The sequence below is a fragment of the Crotalus tigris genome, unplaced genomic scaffold (genome assembly GCF_016545835.1).
Source record: "Crotalus tigris isolate CLP2741 ecotype Arizona unplaced genomic scaffold, ASM1654583v1 scf7180000024464.508515016:1373766, whole genome shotgun sequence".
Classification (NCBI taxonomy): Eukaryota; Metazoa; Chordata; class Lepidosauria; order Squamata; family Viperidae; genus Crotalus; species Crotalus tigris.
Genome location: NW_024100635.1, coordinates 1,182,337 through 1,199,731, shown reverse-complemented (window position 1 = coordinate 1,199,731; position 17,395 = coordinate 1,182,337). Strand labels below are relative to the sequence as shown.

At 40.6% G+C, this 17,395-nt stretch overlaps 1 pseudogene; it reads right to left on the bottom strand.

Moving 5' to 3' along the window:
• Positions 1 to 5,146: 5,146 nt before the first annotated feature.
• The window catches only part of LOC120303354, a 66,153-nt pseudogene continuing 53,904 nt past the window's right edge, over positions 5,147 to 17,395 (bottom strand).

The following is a 17,395-nucleotide window of genomic DNA, read 5'->3' as shown; positions in this document are numbered from 1 at the left end:
GGGGTGACTTACCGTAAATAACAAGCCATTGTAGTTAAATACAATAGATGGTTAAGAGAGGGCTTTGATGTTTAACTTTACTGTTGGTTCATCTGTTCAGCACTTTGCCTTTATACAGAGTAGATTAAGGTCAAATTGGTTCCACCTAGAGGTAGAAATTCACAAATTTTGGGCCTGCTTTGCAAGGGTAGGAAACTAATATTGTTACACTATGTTTATCAACATTCAACTGATTTACTAAATGGAAATCTTTTTTGTCTTTTCTCTTTCTTAATGCACATTTCCCTTTTTTTAAATGTTTTGCCCATCCTTGTTGTTGTTGCAATGTTTGTCTTTTTTCTTTCGAGTTTGTATTCTATCTTAATTTGCCTAACATTTTTTCTTTAAAAAGGCCCCTTATCAGAAGCAATTTCATGTGGCTGCTCTGTACCTGTTTTCTAAGCTGCCTCTAAATCTAGAATCACAGCATCATAGGGTGGGAAAGCACCTCAGTGGTCTAGTCCAACCCGCTGCTCAAGACAGGAGCCTTATATAACCCCAGTCAAATGACTGTCCGGTCTATTCTGGAAAACCTCCAGTGATGGAACATCCACAATGCCAGGACGCCAGCTATTCCACTGATCAATTGCACTCACTGACAGAAAATTTCTCCTTACTTCTAGATTGGATCTTCCTTTGACAACCTTCCATCCATGAACTTCTTGTTCTGCCTTCTGTTGCTCTAGAACAGGGCTTTTCAACCTTTTTACCGATTGTACCACTTTTAGAATTCGAGTACCACCAGTCACCCAGCAAGGTGTCAAAAGCTTGATGACAAAAAAAAAAAAATGGAAAAAAGTGATAAAGTACAGGTAGTCCTCAAGTTACAACAGTTTGCTTGATGACTGTTCAAAATTAAAACGGCACTGGAAAAAGTGACTTATGACCATTTTTCACACTTATGACCATTGCAGCATCCCCAGGGTCACGTGATTTACATTCGGATGCTTGGCAACCGATTCTTATTTATGATGGTCACATTGTTCTAGGGTTATGTGATCACCTTTTGCAACCTTGTGACAAGCAAAGTTAGTGGGGAGACCAGATTCACTGAACAACCATGTTACTAATTTAATCTCTCTCCTTCTTTTTTTCTCTCCCTTTTTCTCTCTCTCCCTTTCTTTCTCCCTCGCTGTGTTTCTTTCTCCCTTTCTCTCCGTCTCCCTTTCTTTTTCTCTCCGTCTCCCTTTCTCTCTCCCTCTTTTTCTCCCTCTCCCTCCTTCTTTCTCTCCTTTTTCTCTCTCCCTCTCTCTATTTCTCTTTCCCTCTTTCTCTCCCTCACAAAGATCCTTAAAATCCTTAAAAGTTATGCTTGGGAAGAATACTTTTTCTTTTACAGATGGGGGGGGTGGGGCCGACATTCACGGGCAGACAGGACTCTGCCCGCCAAGCCGCCGCCTCCCCATCGCCCTCCACGCCAGCTGGCTCTGTGCGCCAGACCTCCCTGCTGACAGGTGCTGGTCCAGGGGTCGCCAGCTGATGGCTAGAGTTCTGTGCCTCCCCTTCGTCCTCCGCACCGGCCAAAGCATTTCCTGAAGTTCCAGCTGATGGGCGCAGGTTCAGGGGTCGCCACCTGACGGGCGCAGGAGGTAGGCACAGCAGAAGCCTCCCAGCTGCCTGCTTCTTCGTCTGGAGCAGTTGCCAAGGGCTTGCATGGTTGCTGGCTGCGGGGAGCACGTCAGCAGCCCTTGAGGGCCATGCAAGCCCTGGCAACTGCTCCGGCCGAAGAAGGAGGCAGCTGGGAGGCCACCACGGCGCCAAACTCCTGTGCCTTCAGCCGGTGACCCCCAGACCTGTGCCCATCAGCTGGAACATCAGGCAACGCTTTGGCCGGTGTGGAGGATGAAGGGGAGGATGAAGGGGAGGCCACTGCAGCGCAGAACTCCACTTGTCAGCTGGCGACCTCCGGACCTGCGTCCGTCAGCTGGGAGGTCTGGCAACTGAGCCAGCTGGCGTGGAGGGCGATGGGGAGGTGGTGGCTCGGCGGGTGGGGTCCTGCCTGCCCACGAATATCAGGCCCACTCGCTCCATCTGTAAAAGAAAAAAAATCTTCCACCCAAGCATAACGCCAGCAGTTCTGTGCCATGGAGGCTTGAGATACAGAGGCGCTGGATGCGGAGTGGCGCGGTGCCGTGGGAAGGGGCAGGATAGCGGGGAGGGGTTACCTGCATCCTGCCAGCCGAATTCTGGAAGCCTGCCTGAATGGAGAATTTTAGGGGGTGTTGAAAGCGAGACAGACTGAGGGCTGTATTAAGATCATAGAGATGGCTGCATAAGGAGAGTAGAAGGGCGACGAATTCGGGGTGGAGCAGAAAATGGGAGGAAGCATTAGGAAATAAGCACCAAGGTACATGGTGCCTTGCAAGGGATTTCCGCGTGTTCTGCAATTGTTTTTCCTCTCTCCTCTGCAAGAAAAACTTTTGCGGCGTAAATCTGAAACCAGGTGTTCCTGTGAGGTGGCACAGGAGGTTCTTGGGAGAGGCGAGGACAAGCTTGGCGTTTCCTCTCTCCCAATCCTCTTCCTCTTGTTCACCCCCTTCCCCATCCTGCCTGCAATCTGAGTTCGCGGCTCTGTGGCTTTTCTTTGCCTAGCCTAGCCAAGTTTTCTCCCCCCCCCCTCCGTTCCTGGGAGCACTGAGGAGGTACGGCAGAAACATGTGAATTGGGATTGTGGTGCCCTTGGGAAGCTGATCATGCTTTGAACCTTATGCAAGAAGGAGTCCCTTCCTTCTTCCTTTCCTCTCTCCCTGTCAAGCCCAGGCAGGCTCGACATGAATGGGCTGGGAGAGGGGTTGAGGACGTGTGGTATAGCAGAGTGGCGCCCGGCGCCGGGGCCAGACCTCCCAACTGACAAGTGCAAGTTCGGGGGTCACCAGCTGACAGGCGCAGGAGTTCGACGCTGCAGCGGCCTCCCCTTCGCTGATCTGAGTGCACAAGAAGTCTAACCAGTTGCTGCACAATGAACCCCTGGGGAGGGTGGGGCCTTGCTCTGCGCCTGCGCTCTTCACGCGCCTCCTGCAGGGCACATTCAGTAAAGTTCGTGCAGGTTGCCGCCAAGCAGCATATTTTCCACAAACAAGTGAGGTGGAAAGTAGCAAGGGGGGGGAGGAAGGCAACGCCGCGTACCACCAGCCAGGTGGTCGCGTACCACAAGTGGTACGCGTACCACCGGTTGACAAGCCCTGCCGTAGAGAATAAGCTGATCTCCTCTTCGTGACAGCCCCACAAGTAGTGGAAGATAGCTATCATGCCCCCCCAATCCTTCTCTTCCATGGCCTAGACATAACTAGCTTTCTCAACTGTCATTTAGAGTCCAGACCATTTATGATCTTTCTTCTTCTCTGCACATTTTCCAGGGCCTCAACATGTGTTGAATCATGGGACTAGAATGGGGTGTACTATTCTAAATGTGGACTCACCAGCGTGGTGTAAATTGGTACTATCACTTCTTGTTGGGATAGGGATAGGTGTAGATACAATAATGGGATTGCCCTCTACAATAATTCAAAGCTTTAGCAAGCAGATTATCGTCTGGGTATAAATATTAAATAACAATAGTTAATACAATACTGAACAGTTGTAGTAATAGAAAGTAAAAATAATCATAAAAATAAAGTAACTAATTAATATGTTAAATAATTATAATCACTAATAATAATAATGATCATAAGAGTAAATCCTAGTCGGCTGCTGGTAGGGCAATATTGGAAGAAGGAAAGTTTGCCTACTATAGAAGAATGGACGCTTAAAGTGTCAAACTTAGCAGAAATGCTTATTTGAAGGATTATTCACAAGAAAGATACATTTTGATTTGGAGAAAATGGATAGATTATATTCAGAATAAATATGGGACTGAAAAGTTCCATTTATTTTATGAATAAATTTTAGAATATTATTATTGTTATTGTTACTATCATTATTAATAATTTAGGGTTGGCTGACCGGCCGTACTCAGCGAGTGGTCCTCAATGGAACTGCATCTATATGGAGGGAAGTGTGTAGTGGGGTGCCCCAGGGCTCTGTTCTGGGCCCAGTGCTCTTCAACATCTTCATCAACGATTTGGATGGATAGATGGGGAACTCATCAAATTTGCAGACGACACCAAGCTGGCAGGAATAGCCAACACTCCAGAAGACAGGCTTAAGATACAGAAGGATCTGGACAGACTTGAACACTGGGCACTAACTAACAAAATGAAATTCAATGGTGAAAAAAGCAAGGTTCTACATTTAGGCAAGAAAAACCAAATGTATAAGTACAGCATAGGTGGCACAATGCTCAATAATAGTAACTGTGAGAGGGACCTCGGAATCCTAGTAGACAATCACCTAAATATGAGCCAGCAGTGTGCTGCAGCTGCCAAAAAAGGCCAACACAATGCTAGGCTGCATTAACAGAGGGATAGAATCAAGATCACGTGAAGTATTAATGCCACTCTACAATGCCTTGGTAAGGCCACACTTGGAATACTGGTAGCAAAAACAATTCCAGCTTAAATTCTATCTGTATTTTAGTAATCTTTTCCAACCATATATGGATCTTAAACCAAAATTTCTTTGCATTAGGACATGTCCACTAGACATGATAGTAGGTACCTGGTTTTTGTTTACATTTCCAACAGGTATTCAGTACATTTTTAAACATTTTCGCTAATCTAACTGGTGTCATGTGCCATCTATAAAACATTTTATATAAATCTTCTTTGTATGAAGCTGCGTTAGTAAGTTTAATATTCCTCAAAGAGTTTTTCCCCAACCCTGAGGTAGCCAGTTTTCCACATAGTGACTGACACATTCAATTAATGGATGCATCAGAGAGATCAGGGTAATTAATGGCCGTTACAACATGCAGCCATAATTGCAAGGCCCATGGCAGTTATATCTTAAGGACCTTTTCTAAGCTGGCTGGGCCGCAAAATTCGGGGCCTCAAAATCTGGAGGAAACAAAGGTAGAAGACCTGAAACTCCACATATGGGAATTATATAATCAATATAAAAACTACCACTCAGAAGCCTTTTTGAGGAAATCCACAACTTCTACAAAAGGAAATATCCAGGAACTGCTACTGCTAACCAGAAATTGGTAGTTAGCCTTTTTCCATTTTCCTTTTCTCTCCATTTACAAGTCTAGTCCTGAGACACGTTTGAGTAAACAGATTCAGACCATAATTCAAATAGTCAATTTCTCCCCTACAGTTTCAATGGGAGATCACAAATGAATTTCAAGCCTTTTCTAAATTCTTTTAGAATTTTGCCTCATGTGGATTTCCTTGTGTGCAATAAGACATGATTTATGAGTGAAGTAACGTTCACAGACTGGACATTTGAAAGATTTCTCCCCTGTGTGAATCCTCTGGTGTTTTACCAGGTGGAAATTCTGACTAAAACGTCTCCCACAATCAAAGGGTTTCTCTCCTGTGTTGAGTCCTTTGGTGTGTCACTAGGTTGTAATTCTGACTGAAACGTTTCCGACAATCAGGACATTCGAAGGGTTTCTCTCCTGTGTGAATCCTCTGGTGTTTCACAAGGCTGGAATTCTCACTGAAACTTTTTCCACAATCAAAACATTCAAAGGGTTTCTCCCCTGTGTGAGTCTTTTGGTGTGTCACTAGATTGTAATTCCGACTGAAACTTTTCCCACAATCAGGGCATTCAAAGGGTTTCTCTCCTGTGTGAGTCCTTTGGTGTTTCAAGAGGTTGCAATTCTCACTGAAACTTTTCCCACAATCAGGACATTCAAACAGTTTCTCTCCTGTGTGAGTCCTCTGGTGTATCACCAGGCTGGATTTAGTACTGAAACCTTTCCCACAGATAGGACATTCAAAAGGTTTCTCTCCTGTGTGAGTCCTCCGGTGTATCACAAGGGTGGAATTCTCACTGAAACGTTTCCCACAGATAGGACATTCAAAGGGTTTCTCTCCTGTGTGAGTCCTCCGGTGTTTCACAAGGCTGGAATTCCCACTGAAACCTTTCCCACAATCAGCACATTCAAAGGGCTTCTCCCCTGTGTGAGTCCTCTGGTGTGTCACAAGGCTGGAATTCTCACTGAAACCTTTCCCACATTCAAGACATTTAAAGGGTTTCTCTCCTGTGTGAATCCTCCGGTGTACCACAAGCCTGGAATTATAACTGAAACTTTTCCCACAATCAGGACATTCAAAGGGTTTCTCTCCTGTGTGAGTCCTCTGGTGTATCACAAGGTTGGACTTGTGACTGAAACTTTTCCCACAGATAGGACATTCAAAGGGTTTCTCTCCTGTGTGAATCCTCTGGTGTCTCACAAGGCTGGAATTCTTACTGAAACTTTTTCCACAATCAGCACATTCAAAGGGCTTCTCCCCTGTGTGAGTCCTTTGGTGTTTCAAGAGGTTGCAATTCTCACTGAAACTTTTCCCACAATCAGGACATTCAAACAGTTTCTCTCCTGTGTGAGTCCTCTGGTGTATCACCAGGCTGGATTTAGTACTGAAACCTTTCCCACAGATAGGACATTCAAAAGGTTTCTCTCCTGTGTGAGTCCTCCGGTGTATCACAAGGGTGGAATTCTCACTGAAACGTTTCCCACAGATAGGACATTCAAAGGGTTTCTCTCCTGTGTGAGTCCTCCGGTGTTTCACAAGGCTGGAATTCCCACTGAAACCTTTCCCACAATCAGCACATTCAAAGGGCTTCTCCCCTGTGTGAGTCCTCTGGTGTGTCACAAGGCTGGAATTCTCACTGAAACCTTTCCCACATTCAAGACATTTAAAGGGTTTCTCTCCTGTGTGAATCCTCCGGTGTACCACAAGGCTGGAATTATAACTGAAACTTTTCCCACAATCAGGACATTCAAAGGGTTTCTCTCCTGTGTGAGTCCTCTGGTGTCTCACAAGGCTGGAATTCTTACTGAAACTTTTCCCACAATCAGGACATTCAAAGGGTTTCTCTCCTGTGTGAGTCCTCCGGTGTTTCACAAGGCTGGAATTCTCACTGAAACCTTTCCCACAATCAGCACATTCAAAGGGCTTCTCCCCTGTGTGAGTCCTCTGGTGTGTCACAAGGCTGGAATTCTTACTGAAACTTTTCCCACATTCAAGACATTTAAAGGGTTTCTCTCCTGTGTGAATCCTCCGGTGTACCACAAGGCTGGAATTATAACTGAAACTTTTCCCACAATCAGGACATTCAAAGGGTTTCTCTCCTGTGTGAGTCCTCTGGTGTCTCACAAGGCTGGAATTCTTACTGAAACTTTTCCCACAATCAGGACATTCAAAGGGTTTCTCTTGTGTGGCTCCTTCCATGAACCTGGGAAAAAAGGAAGAAAGAGATTACCTAAACGGTTTCTTAAAATGGCAGAAGAAATCTGCGTATAGAATGTCTGGAGAGAAATGAACCCCCAAAAGACTCAGTATACATTTTATTTAAATAGACACAAATCATGGTCTAGAATTGATATGATATGGATGTCCCCTAAATTAAGAACTAATATACATGACGTTGAGATAGAACCCAATATTTGGGCTGACCATAATCCAATGAAGCTGAGTTGTACAGGAGTAAAGAAGAAATTGTAGAGGTGGGGGCCAGGCAGTGGTTGTGTGCAGAAAACTGCCCCTACAAAGCCTGTGTGCCTCTTCTACTCTAGATCTATCTCATCCCTTCACATCACCATGGCGATGTGAAACTATGCAGGCTGGTGCAATGACTACCTGATATCAGCTAACTCACACCAAGAAGATGTTATTGCCAACTGCTCCCTGTTTTGCGCCTCTGGCTTCTATATTCTTAAAGATTGGTAAGGAGTTTAACCAATGAAATGCTATTGCCATGTAAAATTTTTGCTGCTTGTAATACTGTATAAAAGGCAATAAATGCTGTGTACGGGCAGCCATATTTGCACCCTACAATGACTGAGCACTGATTACTACAGCTGGCAACCTGAACAGGGACTTTTGGGAACCCCCTCCGGGGAAGAGCGACAACCAACATACTTACCATTGTCTGGAATAGACCCCTAAGTGCACTTTCATCCTATGGGACCCCTCAGTGGTAAGTATGGGTTGCAAGTTATCTCAGCACCAGCAGAAACAGGCACAGGAACTCAGATTTCTGCTACACGTACAGGCACAGGAACTCAGATTCCTGCTAGAGCCTGAGGCAGACATAAGGAAGCTGGCGGCTGAGGTAGGGAAACATTGCCCTTGGAATTCTGAGCACCGGACGCTTAGGCTAAAAGATAGGGCATACTTTATATTTTGAACCTTGGGCTCCAGTACAGACATCGATGGTATTCAGTGCCATCAAGATTTGAAAAATGTGGTTCAGATGCTTCAGAAGGGCAGCAATTAACTACCAGCCCCCCTTCTGATTACAACCAAGTAAAATTTATTCCTCATAAAGCATCTTTAATTGGATTTCCAGCTTCTTCTGAAGAGGCTAATTCTTTTGCTTCTTCCCAGCCATCATACATCCCACAAGGAAAATACTAGCAGAACTATCTTGAAGTAGAAAAAAGATAATAAGGGGAATCGTCAGAGTAATTTAAAGACATAAATTAACTCAAAATGTACTCCTCTGCAATGTGTTTTGAATAATTGAAATGTTTTGAAACTTCATGTGGCTGTTAAGTTCAATCCTGTCAGACAAAGTCTGGTAGTGCTTTGTGTTGATGTGTAGTATTGTATGTATGTATGTATATATATGTGTTTGTGTGTGTGTGTGTGTGTCTGTGTGAGATTGCTGCAGAGGTTCAGCCTGTATGTCTCCTACATCAACCGGCTGCCCTTCCAACTTTTCTTCTATAATCTCAGGTCGCAAAGATGATGGAGAGCCCGCCTTCAAAAAAGAAGTGTAAAAATCTTTTGCCTTTGAAATTGTATTCAGTCTATGATATATCCCCGCATAATTCACTGCTATTCCAGCCGGTATCTCCCATCTGAACCGGACCTGTCGTTTTTTGAACTCATCAGCCAAAAAAGCAAAATCCTTTCTTTTTATAAGAATTTTTGAAGGTATTTCTTTTAAAATTATAACATCTTGAGTTGGAATTTGAAATCTCTGCTTATAAAAAGCCTGTAAAATTTCATTATGAAGTGATCTCCTAGAAAAATAAATAACTATGTCTCGTGGCAAATTCCTCTGCCTCACAACCCTTGAATAGCCCTAAAAACTTTTTCCGTCTCTCTCAGTATTTCTTCAGGCCCAGCCCCCAAAATGAAAGCTTTTACCACCATTTGTCTCAAATCCTCTTGCATGTTTTCCTTCATTCCCCTTATTCTTAAAGCAAATTCCATGTCTCTATATTGTAATATAGTAATTTCATCCTGTATTATTTATCAATTCGATCTTTCAGTTTTTCAAAATTTTCCACAACATCATCAATACGATCATCCAGTCGATTTATATCATCAACAAACTTTTGAAACACAGATGCAAATGTCCTCTCACAGTTCCCTAATTTTATTTTCAAGAAATTCCTCCATCTCTTGTTTAATTTGTTGTACCTTATTTCCCAAGGCATCCTGTAAATCTTTAAGTATACATGCTGGTAACGATGGAAAAGGTGGTGGTAACTTAAACTTAACTTGCTGGGCTGCCTGCATTTCCGGGAAGATCGAGGCTTTAGAAACAATAGAAACTCCGAGACACTTTGAAGCCATTTTATTTTTAAGACCACTTGTTAAAAAATCTGCTAAAATCTTATAAAATCAACAAATACCAAAAGGGGGAGGAAAAAAGACAAAAGCCCCCTTAAAAGAAAAAAGAAAATTCTTGCATTTTATATAAATACAAAATCTGTTACATTGTTTCAAATAGAAGTTCCAGTCCTTTCACTCAAAGAATCAACTTTTCAGCACCATTTTTCACCACTCTTAATTGAAAAAAAAGGAAAAAATAAATTCTTTCCAGAGTTAAAGTCTCAGAATAATCACCATTTTAATCTCTCCTGGTCAACATTGTCTGCTTTGAATTTTACTCACAAATTCATTTTAAGCGCAGATGTGGAAGCAGCGTCTAGCTTTGCCTTGGATAAAATCAGGGCAAAGGCATCCTGGAATGTGGAGGACACCCCAAACTCCGTGGGAGCTCTCACCCTCCGACACCCAAAAAAAAAGCTTTGGGGTCTCAGGGAGCTCTACCACTATCTGAGGAAAGCTCACCTACTCCCCTTCGCCCGGGGAGAGAGGTTCCAAGCCGTGAGACAGCTGTTGCTCGCTGTCTCAGCTGGCTTTGACATATCCCAGGGTGGACGGCTGAAAAAAGCCGCCGTCGGCGTGGCCGTCGCCACCGGAAGTCCCCCATTGCTATTTATATTGACATTGGAAGTTTTGAACAGGAACATGGACAAGACACAGAAATTAAAAGAATGGAGATAAAAGATGAAAGCTATAAATTACAAGCATTTGCAAATGACTTGGTATTTAGTACAGAAGAATCATTGGAGACAACCCCTAAACTATTGAAAAGGATTGAGGAATTTGGAGAAGTAGCAGGATTGAAAATAGAGAAAAAACAAAAGTTATAGCTAAAAACATTGCATCTAAGCAAACTGAATAATCATGGTGGCCTCAGCTGCAAATGCAATCAAGCTATGATAAAGATGCGAAAATGTATAGTTTTTATAAAGAACTGACAATAATAATAATAATAATAATAATAATAATAATAATAATAATAATAAAGTTGGAAGGGACTTTGGAGATCATCTAGTCCAACCCCCTGCTCAGGCAGGAAACCCTATACCATTTCAGACAAATGGCTGTCCAGTCTCTTCTTAAAAACTTCCAAGTATTGGAGCATTCACCACTTCTGGAGGCAGGTTGTTCCACTGGTTAATTGTTCTAACTGTCAGGAAGTTTCTCCTTAGTTCTAGGTTGCTTCTCTCCTTGATTAATTTCCATCCATTGCTTCTTGTCCTGCCTTCAGGCACTTTGGAAAATAGCTTGACTCTCTCTTCTTTATGGCAGCCCCTGAGATATTGGAATACTGCTATCGTGTCCCCCCTCCTCCTTCTCTTCATTAAACTAGACATACCCAATTCCAGCAGCCTTTCCTTATATGCTTTGGCCTCCAGTCCCCTTGATCATCTTTGTTTGATCAGATACTGTTGACCTCTGATAAAAAACTGATTAAGAAAATATATAACTTTTTATTAAATTCAAAAATGGAGGATGAACGGGGCTTCCGGTACGAGGCGACGGCGATGGCGGCTATCTTTTAGCCGTCCAGCTGGGGAAGTGTCAGAGCCGCGGAGCACAGCGCGCATCAGCTGGCCCGCGGCTCGGAATTCCCTTCCCGGGCAAAGGGAAGGGACAGAGAGTGCAGGAATAGAGGTAGAACCCCTGAACCCCCTCTGGATTTATTTCTAGAGGGGTGAAAGGAGTGTTCCCTCGGAGCTCCTGCTGATCTCCGCCTCCCAGCTGTTTTTGCTTCCTAGGAAGCAAAAGAAACCGCCGCTTCTATCTCCGTGTTTATAGTATTTTGGTGAGTAATTTTTAAACGGACGGAGCAGTTTAAAGGATTTTTGTTATATAATTTAGTTGTTTATTTTTTTATTATTTGATTTCTACTATTTTTCCTCCTTTTCTTTGTTATATTAGTGAAAGGATTTAAGATGGCGTTTTGAAACTGTCAGAGTTTTTTTTCCTTTCTCTTTTGTTTTACTTTCCCTTTTTAAGGACCGGCTTTTGCTTTTGCTTTTGTTTTTGGCTTAGAATTTTTTTCTTTTGAATTGTTTGCTCTTTTATTTTTTATTTTTGGGATTTACTCTGGACATAGGACTATAGTTTGTCTCTTTTTAAACTCTTTTTTTCTTTCCTCCTCCCTTCTTGTGTGGAGGGGAAAGGGAAGTGAGAACTGTGCTTTTTAAAATGGCTTCAAAGAGGCAGCAGCCTTCTTCAATACCCAAGGTATCTTCTCCTATAACTTCCACTGCACAATTACAACAACAATCTAAACATGTACCACCGGCTCAGCCACCACCCTCCCCCCCTCTACCTGGACTTTCAGCACAAGAGGTTAGAGGCATAATGGGAGAGATTGTAGTTCAAATGAGAGAGGAAATGAATCAATTTGTCTCACAGATTAAATCAGAAATTAAATCTGATCTCAAAGAAGAGATAACGGGGATAAAGACTAAATTGCAAGAAAATAATAATGATTTACGACAAGATATACTCGCAGCTGTTTCAGGTTTGGCTACTGTGGTGGTTAAGCTCGATGCAAGGCTTGAGGAAGTGGAAGACAAAGTTGATTCTTTTGATGATAAAATTCAAGATGTGGAAAGGAAGGTGGAGTCCTCACAAGAAGATATTTTGATGTTTCAGTACAGACAGATGGAGTATGCCCTGAGGATTAGAGGCCTCAAGGAAGATATGAATCAAGACTTGGCGGAGGTGGTCCTTACTGATCTGGCAGTGGCCTTGGATATGGATAAAGGAGAATTACATAGAGAAGTGGAAAAAATTTATAGACTCAACTCCTGGATTGCTAAGCAGAAGAATTTGCCTAGAGATGTGGTGATTTATTTTACAAAGAAGTCCCTGCGGAATGAGATTATACAAGCTTTTTATAACAAAAGATTTCAGATTGCTGCTCAAGATGTTATCATTCTAAAGGAAATCCCATCCAAAATTTTAAGAAGCAGGAAAGACTTTGCTTTTTTAACCAACGAGCTCAAAGCCAGATTGATGCCATTTAGATGGGAAATTCCGATGGGTATTGTTTTGAGCCATGCTGGGACACGTTACAGATTGAATACAGTTGACAAAGCTAGAGACTTTTATACTTCGGTCCTGGGTGCAGGCTCAACTCCACCTGGTCAGAAATCTTTGAGTGGCAAGGAAGTCGAGCAGCAATCTGAGGCATTAGGTTTGGTTTCCGCTGGGATGATACAACCTGTAAGGCAACGCCAGACGGAGGTTAAAGAGCAGAGGATGACTCGTGCAGCCTACAAGCGTAAAGAGAAGGAGCAACGTAAAAAAGAGCCCAAAGAGAATTCTTCTGGAAATGCATCACCGCCGGTGGGAGGAGTAAGACCCAAGAGTTATGCAACACACGCAGCTCTTTCAGATCTTGATGGTGTCTTCTCCAGGCTGCGTGCCAAGGGAGATGGCAAAGTTTTTGACCTGGAATGTTAATGGATTGAATTCTCCTCAGAAACGGAAAAAAATCTTTTATTATTTGAAGCAACATACCAATGATGTTATTTGCTTACAGGAAACTCATATTTTACTTAAAGATCAGAAATATTTAGTCAATGCTCGTTTGGGATCTCATTTTATATCTTCTGCTCCTGGGAAGAAAGGGGGAGTTGTTATATATGTAAACAAAACCTACCAGCTTGTCTGGTAGAATCAGATCCCCAGGGGAGATATGTGATGATTGAACTTGGTATATATGGTAAGAAAGTACTTATAGTGGGACTTTATGCTCCAAATCAACAACAGGAACAATTTTATAAGCAGTTACATCAAAAAATAACATTGCTTGACTATAGATCAGTGGTATTAATGGGTGATTGGAATGGTGTCTTAGATATACAAAGGGATAAGAAAGGTTCCTCTCCTTTTCTTAAACAAGCAAGGTTACCTAAAGCTTTTTTTGATATGAAGGAAGACTGGGAATTAAGGGATTATTGGCGGGAATGTAATCAAGAGGAGAGAGACTTCACTTTTTTTTCTGATAGACACCAATCTTTTTCAAGAATTGACTTTTTTTTGATTACTACTGATTTGTATAATAAAGTAAAGAATGTAAAGATTTTTCCTAGATCACTGACGGATCATAGCCCAGTTTGGATGGAGCTGACCCAAGAGAAAGAGGAAAGGAGATCCTGGAGAGTTAATGAAAACTTGTTTAGACAAGAGAAGAATGTTCAAAAGTTAAAAGAGTGCTTAAAGGACTATTTTGCTTTGAATATGCATAAGGGGACTTCAATGTCAATGGTATGGGATGCAGGTAAAGCATTTATGCGTGGTGTTTTGATAAAAATGAATAATTGTCACAAGCGGAAGCAGATTCAGAATCGTAGAGAACTTGAAGACGAAATTAAATTAAAAGAAAGGGCTTTGATTTTAAATCCTTCTGATGAAAGTATTAAAGAATCTGTAAAGTTATTAAAGTCACAATTTAATATGTTGATAGCAGATCAAGCTGCAACCAATTTATTGTTTATGAAACAAAATACATTTTGTAATGCTAATAAGCCTGGGAGATGGTTGGCTTATCAATTAAGAAAGAAACAGAGACAAAGAATAATAGAGAAAATAAATTATAAGGGTAAATTAGTTTTTCAGAAGGAATTGATCAAAAAATCCTTTTTGGATTATTATCAAAAGTTATATAAATCTACTAATGTGCAACTGCTAGATATAAATAAATATCTAGCTGAGGCAAGTTTTCCTAAACTGACTGAGGATCAGAAACATGAAATTAATGGCTTAATTACTAAGGAGGAAAGTGCCTCAGCAATTCAACAATTGAAACTAGGGAAAGCACCGGGTACGGATGGGTTAACAGCTGTTTATTATAAAGCTTTAATGGAGGAGATGATTCAACCATTAAATGATCTTTTTAATGGTATCTTACAGGGTTTAGAGATTCCTCCTTCATGGCGTAGTGCTTTTATATCATTGATTCCAAAGGAGGATCAAGATCTTACTTTACCAAAAAATTATAGGCCTATATCTCTTTTAAATGTGGATTATAAGATATTTGTTAAAATCTTGGTAAATAGGCTTATGAGGGTGGTGCATCATCTTGTGCATAAAGATCAATCAGGGTTTATAACAGGAAGGTATATGAAAAATAATGTTAGACAAATTATTAATCTATTAGAATATTTAGACAAGAACAACCAAGTTCCTGCAGGGCTCATATTTTTAGACGCTGAAAAAGCATTTGATCAATTGAATTGGCATTTTATGCTAAGGGTAATGGAAGAAATGAATTTTGGCGAAAAGATATTACAAGCCTTTACGGTAATATATCAAAAACAAACGGCACAACTTATTGTTAATGGAGGTTTGTCGGAGGTTTTTACAATAGAGAAAGGTACTAGACAGGGGTGTCCTTTATCGCCATTGTTGTTTGTTTTAACACTGGAAATATTATTGATCAAAATTCGAGAGTCTCAGGAAATTAAAGGAATAGAAGTTAACAAAAAAGAATATAAGTTGAGAGCTTTTGCGGATGACTTGGTTGTTACTTTGTCGCAACCTGAGGATTCTGTAGTAAACTTATTACAGTTGATTCATCATTATGGTTTGGTTTCGGGTTTTAAGATTAATGTAAATAAGACTAAAATTTTATCTAAAAATATGTCTAGTCAGGAGAAGCAGATTTTGGCTAACTTGACAGGTTTTGAGATTGTTAATAAGGTAAAATATTTGGGGGTGATGTTGTCTGTTTCTAATGTAAAATTATTTAAAAATAATTATGAAAGGTTGTGGGTCAGGGTACAGAAGGACTTGAAGAATTGGGAGAAGTTGCAATTATCCCTCATGGGAAGAATTGCAGTGATAAAAATGAATATTCTACCCAAGTTTCTTTTTTTGTTTCAAATGTTACCGATTTTGAAAAATGAGATTAATTTAAGTGAGTGGCAGAAGGGTCTTAATAAATTTATTTGGGCAGGGAAAAAGCCAAGGGTTAAGTTTAAAATTATGCAAGACTTCCGTGAGAGGGGTGGACTTAAGGTACCAAATTTGAAATTATATTATGATGCGGTGGTTTTAACACTAATTAGTGATTGGGTAAATTTGACAAATCCTGAGATACTTCATTTAGAGGGATGGGATTTACTTTATGGGTGGCATGCCTACTTAATATTTAATAAAAAAATGGATTGGGTCTTTAAATCTCATATTTTAAGAATTTCTTTACTTAGGATTTGGAGAAAATATTACAAAAGTGATTTTAAAGTTCCATTATGGGCTATACCTTGGCATGCGATAGAAGGAATAAAAAGAGGAGTAAAAATGGATATGGTGTCTTATAGTCAGCTACTCAGATGGGATGGGCAAAACTGGCAGTTAAGACTACGGGAAGATTTAGCGCAAGAAAATATTATTTATTCTTGGTTCCAATATAGGCAACTAGTAGATAAATGGAAGGTGGATTGTAAATTGGGTTTTCTTAGAGAAGATGGAAATTTTATTAAACAAGTCAAGGATCAAAGACAAACCCATATTAAGAGAATTTATGGGGTATTAGTTGAAATGGACTCAGAAACGGAATTAATTAAAGATTGTATGATTAGATGGGCGCAGAATTTTGGTGTCCCAGTCTCATTGGACATTTGGGAAACTATTTGGGTGAGAAATGTCAAATTTACACAAGCACAGAACCTTAGGGAGAATTTTTATAAAATGTTTTATAGATGGCACCTTGATCCACAAAAAATGTCTCTTATGTACCCTGACGTGCAACCCCAATGTTGGAGATGTGGTTATAAGGATGCTTCCTATTATCATATTTGGTGGTCATGCAGAGAGATAAAAGCATTTTGGATCAAAATATGGTGGAATATCCAGAGAATTTTTAGAAGGAGGGTAAAATTTACTCCGCAATTATTTTTGTTAGGCATTGTTACAGATTGTGATACAAAGGAGGTTGTATTGATGTTAAATTTGATTACAGCCGCTAGGCTGTTAGTAGGACAATATTGGAAGAAGGAATCTTTGCCTACATTGCAGGAATGGTTTCTTAAAGTAGCTTATTTGGCGGAAATGGCAAAGATTTCGGCTTTCTTAAAGCAACAAACGCAAGAGAAGTTTCTTGTTGTTTGGGACAAATGGATAAAATTTACACAATTTAGATTGGGTATACAAAAATATCATATAGCTTTTTCATAAGTTTTATTCTATATATATATATAGAGGTATTTTTTTCTTTTCTTTCTTTTTTATATATAAATATAAATTTTTTAATTTAATTTCTTATTTTTATTTTTTAATTTCTAATTAAGCCTATATTCTGCTCTGGGAAGCTCAGGGGGGGGAAGGGAGGGTTTTTGTGTGGGGTGGGGGATGGGGGGGGTTTTTTATATGTAATGTTTAGTTTCTTTTTTGTATATGTTGTTTTCTGTTTTGTATTGTTTTTGTTTTTTTGTAAAATTTATAAAACTTTTAATAAAAAAAAAATGGAGGATGAACAAGTGAAAGAAACAATGATACAGTGGGCAAAAAACTTTGGATATAATATAGAATTAGAGAAATGGCAAAATCTTTGGGAAAGAAATTGTAAAGTGACTGTGGCAACTTCTTATAAAGAAAACTGATATAAAATGTTCTATAGATGGCATTTACCCCCTGCGAGATTAGCAAAAATGTTTAAAAATATGTCCAGTAAATGTTGGAAATGTAATCAAACACCT